Source organism: Vollenhovia emeryi, unplaced genomic scaffold (assembly GCF_000949405.1).
Source record: "Vollenhovia emeryi isolate VEMERY1.0 unplaced genomic scaffold, V.emery_V1.0 DF939143.1, whole genome shotgun sequence".
Taxonomy (NCBI): domain Eukaryota; kingdom Metazoa; phylum Arthropoda; class Insecta; order Hymenoptera; family Formicidae; genus Vollenhovia; species Vollenhovia emeryi.
Window position 1 is genome coordinate 1,888,855 of NW_011967223.1, and position 9,239 is coordinate 1,898,093.

The window sequence follows — 9,239 nt, forward strand, 5'->3', positions numbered from 1 at the left end:
TGATTGGCGCGTAAATAAGGCAGCGTGCATCCTTAGTCGCGACCTTACTCCGCGTATACGACGATACAATCTCAGCAACGGAGATATTCATGTCGGAATGAGATTTCCATCCGGAATTGCCGCTGGCCCGGTTCCAGCGTGAACCTACGGGGCGCCCGGCTGCGCGGCGATCCTTTCCAACAATCCTGCAAATCGATTCAAACATATTCAAAGCTATTCCCCGATATATACGCGGATACTGTCACCATACTATAATAGCCACGGGACTACAATAGAGCTCGTTGTCACGCGTTTCGTTTAAATCAAGCGTATTCTGACTCACGTAGACGTAGTTTACGTGGTGAATCGCGTGTTCGCGATAGAACGATCTAATGAAAGATATTCAATCACGTAAATTTCTACGTACATTGGAAAAGAGAAGGGATTGTTGGGCCTTTCTTTATATTGGCTTTTTCCTTTTAGTGAAAATGATTACAAATTGTATATATGCAAATGCGGCGCGGATAGAAATATATAAATTAGAAATTATTACGTAAGATGTGTACACACTTTATCCGGTTGGCGATCTAATCTGGTACGCGTTTCATTTTCTAGCGGAAATAGTCGTGGCAGTTCTATTAACCTCAGACGGCGAAACGTTTACGATTGTACCGCTGGACGTCAAAAATTTGTGCGATATCTGAAATTATAATTATTATAAGATAATGCGGCGTGTGTTAATTACGACGCGGCTCGTTTGTCTCGGAGCAGCTCGCTATATCTTGCTACATTTTACGCGCAGAAGAGCCTAGGAACGTGAAAAAGAGAGAACGAGAAAGAGGAAGACAGGAAGATGCTCGATAAGCGCGCTCAAGGGTACGATTATGTGGGAAAATAGAAATTATCTCTTCTAACAGCTGCTTGGCACTCGCGTATCAGGCAACGGAGCGTCAGCCGGGTTCCGTTTTCCTAATCGCGGAAAATGGTTATAATTAAAAGGACCCCCCTGAAAGAGCCGTGGCGTGGCGCGGCGTCAAAGCGAGCAACGGGAATGTTCGCAACTCGCGGAAACTGCAAGTGTACCGGCACAATAATGCCTGCCGGCAAACCGTTCGTTCGCTCGCTCACCATTGGCCGACGCCTAATTTCCTTTCCGTTATTCATAGGCAACGCGCTCTCTATCTCTGATCTATCTGCCGTAGCTTTACGGCTAATTAGCTGGTCGATCCACTTGCGCCGCGCGGCGGACAGAACACGGCCAATAATTAAGTCGACCGGCTATCGTTGCGCTCTTGATTACTTCTATCGATGATTGCAGTTTAATATCGCCCGTTAGCGCTGCACCCCAATGAGTCTCACTCACGTGTTGCGACAGCTTACGCTTGTCCATCATTGAATTCATACGTCTCTCCTTGTTTTCTTGTGAGCCCAGTGAATTGTATTAGCGGTACTTTGTAGCGCGAGATTAAATTCTCAACCGCAGGTTTGAGCTTCCGCATTTAACTTTCGATCTCAACATCTCACCTGTCCAACGCCATGATTTAGACACTTGGGACTGTGGTATTATAATAGCAATGAAAATTATTATTGGCCCTAATTAATTTTTCAAATACGAGTATATGATATTTGGCACAAATATGTTTATGTCCTTTAGACACAGCGTATTATAGTTTAATGTACAATGATACATTCGACAGTGGGCCGAGTATACAATTTTGCTAATCCGCTACTCCGCCGAAACATTAATTGCACGGAATAATACGTCTGGAAAGATCATTAATCGTCGATTCGTGCATTACGCACTCGCGAGATGAGCGTATACGTATTTAATTCAGTTAACGTGTCGCTTGCGGACGATACAATCGCGCGTTCGATTACACGCGCCGAGAATTCATGGTACGGTAGGACTGTACGGGAGAAAATCATTGGTAACGAAATGTCGCGGTCTGTTAACCCGCGACAATCATCGCTGAGTCAGCGTTTTCAACAAAAATCGTCGAGCTGTTGATAAAAGCGAAGTGTCTCATTTTGTAGTACGCTCGCCTGAGTCTTTTGCAGTCTCGTAACGCCGACGCTGGTGCGGCAATGTTCGATGGCGTCATTTCTCTCACGATATAATAAACGTTGGTCTCTTTTTCTTTTGTTTACGCCAGCGAATCATGTCGTTCGTAATTACGCCGTTGTCAAAATTGTGCAACGGAGACGGATTCGATAGATTAGTTGACTAATATCGCTGTTAGAAAATCGGACGTAAAGGTGCGCGTACCAAATATAATACAAATGCACTAATATGCAGCAGTATTAAAATTCATTTTGGATATTTTGGATGCAAGAAATTTGGGGAATTTGGGCTACAAGATGAATAAAGATAATAAATATGAGAAATTATCTCAATTAATAAAATTTAATAATTAGATGAACTATTATGAAATTGTACTTTTATGATACAATTCATAAAACTTTTCTCCATTAAAAGACAAATATGCAGCGAAGACAATAAAGTATTTGGTTTACCCAGTATTTTGATCGAGGATATTTTCTCATTTCAGATGGGCATTAATACAAGAAGCTGACATACTGCAGTTTGCAAGAACAATCGGTCAATGACACAGTAAGAGGTAATAATAACGGGAAAGCTCATTACGCGTACTCGATGTGTTTAGTTTTGTTGTTGGCACACTGCGCCGTGCAATAATAGCGTGCGGTTTGATTTTGACAGAGACACCTGAGTGATAAAAGTTTTTACTGGTCGCGGGGATATCGTTGCAGAAAATTGCCGTTCGATTGCGCACTGCCGCGTAATATTGTAATCTTACGCGGGACAAAGAAACCCTCGCGTGTCCGTGGACGATCGAGATTGGACCGTCGATAGTTGTAACGGTTATCTGGGTTATCTCACCTGCCGTTTATCCAGGCGATTTCGTCATAGTAAACGCGATGAACGGAGGCAGCGTTTTGAACGCGCCTTATTTACCATATAAGCACGCTGTGTAATAACTTGGGGTAATTTCATGGAAATTCCTGCGATAACAATGTTACGTTATGACAACGTTGCTTCGTTTCATAAAATCCTGCATCTTTAAATTAATCATTAGCTTTAAAATGCAAAAAGGGAAAAGGAATAACACGTCCCCTTGCTAGCAATCGCCTTTCTTTATTGTACGTCGAACACCCACCTTCTTCTTGCTTCCCTCGCATATCACATACATAGGGGAAAGTCCCCTAATATGAGATAGCGGGGTGTTTGTTAAATTAATAGGAATTATCTGTTAATTCCACCATGAATTTAGTGCCCTTGGAGTGATATATGTTCGGTAGAGAATTGATTGTTAGATCGTATAATCCTTGCGAAAAAAGATTTGTGATTGAATTTGTACGTAAAAAACCTACTATCTCATATTAGACTTCTATCTCATAATAGAAAACTTTCCTCTATTGCTAACTCACTAACTTCCGCTCGCTCGCGTTTCGCCATCTGTCTACTTGCGTTCAGTTCCGCGCGCTTTATGAATCACACAGTACTATAATAATACACTATAATAACATACTCTCGCAAAAATGTATAGTTAAGAATACAAATGCGTAATTAAGTTATTTGAATTATCTGGGTTATCTCACTTGCTGTTTATTCAGACGATTTTATTTGTGACGGTTGGAGGCAACGTTTTGTGGGCACGCTCTGTAATTAAAAAAATTTTATATAAATTAAAATTTTCTACGATTTAATTTAATTATGAAGGGGGCAGACTTTAATATTTAATGTTTTGATAAAAAATTTATCTTAGTTTGATTATTCAAGGTATATTAATGTAGTATTTATTGTTTGCGCGAAACATGTAGATGACATTTTGTATACCTTGATTTTATCGCAATTCATCAACTCACCATGGCCAACTCACCTGCCCTGTTAGAGAGCTATTGTAGATGCTAACCAAAAGTAGCAAATCACTACCTGTTTCTCTGTCCTTTCTCTACTTTTCGTCTATGCTTATTTGTCAGGCAAACACAAACCTGCAACCTGCAACGTCGCACAACGTTTCGCTGTCAGGTAAAACTTGCTTTCATCGAAACCAGTACAATATAATATTCTACTAGTCTTTGAATTATGTGAGAATGTTTCCTAGTGCGCGAGTGATTTGAAAAGAGTGAAAACTATACATAAGAGCGCCGGCGGGCGCTACACTATACGTATATACAACATATGTACGTCAAGCAGCACAATATACGTCTTGTATTTGTAATTTCATGGATCATTTATCATTTTTCGAATATACGCATTATATTTTTCTGCGAGTGAAACTGGAGTGAAAGGTTGAAAACCTAGCTAAAATGTTCTGTTTTACAGAGTTTTTGGAACTGTAATATAAAGCATAAACTAATAAGAATATTATTAAAATTGCCAGATAAGGTCAAGAAAACATTGATGTTGATAAAACATAAAATCTATTCGTTTTTTATATAAGAGAAATAAAAATCATTGCTATGTTCGATTAACAACTGATAACATTTTTGTTATCTATATGAATTTATATCTACATAACTAGAAAATTATCGAAAGAAAACTATCGAAGATAAAAAATATATTAATTTTGCGTAGCGAGAATTACTTTTGTGGTTGGATAACATCCTCTTCGTTCGATCCATTATTCGCATTGCAATTTACAATGCACGAGTGCGCAACCAATCATCAGACGATAGAAAATATCCGAATCACACCTCTCCCTCTCTCCTCTTTCTTTCTTTATTGTTTCCAACGCACTCCAGATAAATAATTGCGCATCATTATGTAAATGGCCGTACGGAGTCATCATCGTTGCGGGCACAATGATGCTAATGACACGAGATCGCTAATGATTCTAATCGCCGCCGTCGGTACGAGCAATCAGAGGGATTGGGTAAGGTTACGGTGTCATGGTCAATCGTGTTTGTATTGCCAACGGATCGAAGAAGTGGGCTCCTCTCGTCGCTTTGCCGTCGTGAAAAAGTACGTTGCAGCTCGAGAGCGTTGCGACGGTTATGCGGCGGTTACCGTAGCGCGAGACTTGGACAACCTGTAATCTCGGAATTAACCCTTACCTCTCTTTCTCCCCCTCTTTCTCCGTCTCTTGGCGGAGAGTCGCCAAGAGACAGTCGGCAATCAGGCGTAGAGGGAGAGGAAGCAAGGCCAAGTTTAGATCATCGACGACGACGATGTCGGTCCTGCGAGCGAACCTCGCTCTCTTAGCGAGCGACAGCGCACTCGCTCGCTCGCTCGCTGGCTGGCGAGGATCCTAATGAATGGGAGGCATTCCCTTTCGTAATCTTACCTCTAATTGCACGTCGCGTAACGGCCTTTTCGATCGATCGTTAAGGTGCCTCGTTCAAGGATCCCCGGCGAGACTCGCGCGCACGTATATATCTGGATCTCTACTTCTCTCCCTCTCTGCATCGCGCGCGAAATGCGCCCGCAGGCTCTATGATTAACGACGCTAATGGCATCGAGCCGCGGCGTACGCGCGCGGAGACAATGCGTCTCCGCGATGCGATGCGACGCGACGCGATGCGACGCGATGCGATGCAATACAATACGATGCGATATATCTGAAAGTCGTCGGCGCGATCCCGGTGATCGATCTATTCGCCGATAGCGCGCGGCGACTGCGATTGCCGGGCGATTAAGGAGCCGTAATGGCCCGACATTATGCATGCCTCGACGGGGAAAATTGTACCGATTACCGATCGAAGGATATATAATTTTTTAATTAAGACACCGCCGGGAGACGGAGAGACTCCGCGTTCTTTTCTTTTTCTTTTGAGATCCGCGTCTTTGTCGTGTACCATCGAGATGATCTACGACATTATCATTCGCGGTGGATTATCGCGCTACATATTATTTATCTCCCGCATTGTGAGAACTATTCTACGTGAGGTATGGGATTCGCGGAAAGATTCGTCGCCGACACGCGACTTTCGCACTTCGATTTTACAACGGTATCACCGTTTCGCCATCTAAGAATTATTCTTTCTCGGAATAGCAATCCAGGCTGCTACCCGCGTTCAAACAATGCAGATCCACGAGATGACCTTAAAACAATACGTGGCGTGACGTTGAGATAACATGCGGTCGATGCACGCGTGCGTGCGTGCGTGCCGTGTACGCGCAGCTACGAAATGTAAGCACAGCCACGTGTTACGAGGCAACACGTGTCGCGCGGTGCCAGTGAAAATAAATCACGCGTCTCGGGGGCGAAGGAGCTTCCAGAGAGCGACCGTGGCTGGAAGAAATTCGAGAAAAAGGCCGAAGTTCGAGACCCTCGTCAGCTAGTCCTGTTCTGTCTCGTGCCATCCACATAAGGACAACATAAAAAAAAAGAAAGAAAACTGGAAAACGAAATGTACATACATGGAAAAAGGTTGCCGTTTGTTGTCGCGCAAAAGGATCACGTTTTTGTTTTGGCGGGGTCAAAAACCTGTACGAAAGGGATTACGTTTCGGAAATATGTTTGGCGTAGTCTGGCAGAATCATTTTAAAAGACGTGCAATTGAGTCCTAATTATATCTGCGCATTATCAAAGTTTGAAAATTAGCGACGGTAAATCGAGCGTAAAATGCGAACGTATGATGGGATGATCGCAGCGGTTTTCCGTACGGGAGAGAGAATACAAGTTTACGCCGGGCCGAAAGTAAACTTACGAGAAGTCTTAAACCTGCGCCCCGTTGAGACACCATTAACGCTAGCAGCCGGTCGTTTTATGGACAACTTTGTTGTAAGGCGCATTAAAAAATTGATCGTTGAACGTTGTAACGGCCGCTTAACGGGCATAACTCCTTCCCTCTTTTCCCGTAAATCGATGCCTGTCAGACGAGTGACTGACAAAGGAAAGTGTTACCCTATTGGCGCCCTACAAAGAACATACTTGTAAATTTCTACGGGCGCGTTAATGTTCTTTTTATGCTCGTAACTGGAAGGTCTCTTCGCGTTTATGTCCTCCGTCACATGACACTCGCTCCATGTCGATCGGCGAAGCGTAACCTTTCGCCGTAATAATGTTGCACGTGGAAAATAAGAAGAGATTCCATAAATCGATACCTGTCAAGCGGCCGATTCACGCGGATGATGCCCCTCGAAGATATATATTTGTAAAGTTCTACGACCGCGCGTGTTAATACATTTTTTTACGTTCGTCACGTTTTTCGGCGGTAGTTGTTTGGTTTATGGCCCGCGTGAGGAAATAGCCCGAACCGACTGTAATGTTTCGTTAGCACGTGTCAAAAGCGACCTTTTAGTACGCGAAAGTTTGTACCCGTACGGTTTCCGTTGAATAATTAAATGCGTCGTGAAAGAAGATTTGTCGCGGAAAGAGAAAATTCCTCCTTACTCGAATTGCGATATCGTAAGGTGACTCGCACATATGTAACAAAGATGATGAAACGGCTGTAGTTTTGTGAGAAACCGCAAATGAGCTATCGTAAATTAAGGGCAGTAAATTGAATCGCGCAAGGCGGAACGAAAGCGGGGAATTCGAGAGTGACGTCAATCGGAGATTCTAATAAGACGTTATTAGAACGTCTGCGGTGTACAGCCTTTTGTGGCAACAACATTCACGCACTCGGATCTTCGCGATTACCGAGGTGAGACGATACTTGCGCGATGACTGTTTCCCATTCTCACGGAAGAAGGAAGACTCATCGGCTTTGTGATACGCAGGTGGTCTGAGGTACATCGCACGCCTGAACGCGCGCACGCATCGCAGGCACGCATTTACCAAAAGTGCAGTTGCTGACGCGAATCCGGGATTTACTCGATGAATCAGTGAGATAATTGCGTGCGCGCTGCTTTTACGGCTAATAACTTTCACGCGCGTCCTTAGTGCGAAAAAAGAAACGAAGATTCCCGTAGCGGAAATCGCCGTAACGCCTCGTAATAATGTTGTGTAATTTTAATCGTGATTCGAGGATATCCGTACGTTTGCAGGAGCCAAGAAGTCGATAATCTATAATGGAGCTCGGGCAGTTTGGCTAAAACAAATATGGAACGCGCCCTAACATGACAGAGAATTAGCGCGACTGTGCACACTGAATCATCCTAACGTCTCTGCTAATTGCAAATCGATTGGTAATAGCACACCGACGCGAATGTTTGTCGAGGAAACAAGATCAACAGAGCATTATCGCCGTCTATCATGCTACGTCTTTGATCACATTATAGATTATCGACGTATTAATTGATGTATTAAGTAATCCATCTTAAACGTCTGTAATATAAGCATCTTTCGCTCACGGTTCAACTCTTTGGTTGAACAAAGGACGGAGTTCTGCGTGATAAGATTCCTCGCAAAGAATGTCAATCTATAAACATTCGTTAAACGAACATTGTCGACTAATGCCCGAGGGATAAAATGATATGTCGAGACGTTCAATTTTCCGATCCTGCACTCCGGAATTAGCTAAAGGACGTGTATCGGATCGCAATTACCGCCGTCTCCACGGACTCCCTACTGATTACAAATCGACTTATTACGGAGCACATATGTACGCAGAGGCGGTGTTTGTCGTCGCGTCGGGATACTACCGGGCATTATCGCCATGTATCGCGCGGGGTGTACCAGTTTTGATAACAGGTCTTGAGGAGTAGCCAGCCGGGCGCGGAGTTGCGGGTGCGTTTGCCAATCCGGGAGCAGTAAGGCAGTGGACCAAGGTAATCTTGGAGCGTCCCGGCGGTTATCCACGGTGTTTGGCGTGATCTATGTAGTCAGGTACCTGGATCAATATCCAGCGTACATGTTCGAACACCAGCATGCGTACCAGTAGGGAGGTGTACGTCGCGTTTCGATCTCTCTCGCTCTCTATCCTCCCTCCTCCCTCTCTTCCTCCACCTAACCCCTCGGCCCTACCTCGTTGTCTCTCACGAATATACAGCCAGAACGTACTACGTACTACGTGTCTAATTAGCGAGGCAAACAGTGTAGTTTCTGGATACCGAATGGTAAGTACACAGAGTGGCGGGGGCAGAGACCCCGGCGAATCGTATTGTCGACCCGGGAGCGCATCACGGCCGCGCTTTGAAGGTTACTCCGGCTACTCCCCCCCGGTTGACATCGTGACGATGGACTCTTGCTGTAATTCCTGATTGAACTGCCGAGTTACTTAAACGTTAGTTAATTTGATCGAGGTGCTGAATCTGCAGGCTGTAAGTCGTCCTATCTCCTTCGTTATCTCTTTAAATGCCGCAGGTAATCTGCGGGCGGATAACGGCGACCTTGAATTTATTATCGTTATGA

General features: G+C 44.2%; 1 protein-coding gene across 2 annotated transcripts in view; it reads left to right on the plus strand.

Moving 5' to 3' along the window:
* The window catches only part of LOC105566677, a 401,439-nt gene that overhangs the window by 269,175 nt on the left and 123,025 nt on the right, over positions 1 to 9,239 (plus strand). For both annotated transcript variants that reach the window (XM_012020872.1, XM_012020874.1), the window contains exon 6: positions 2,529 to 2,597. The gene's annotated coding sequence lies outside the window, so the exon portion shown is untranslated. The remainder of the gene's footprint in view (positions 1 to 2,528; positions 2,598 to 9,239) is intronic.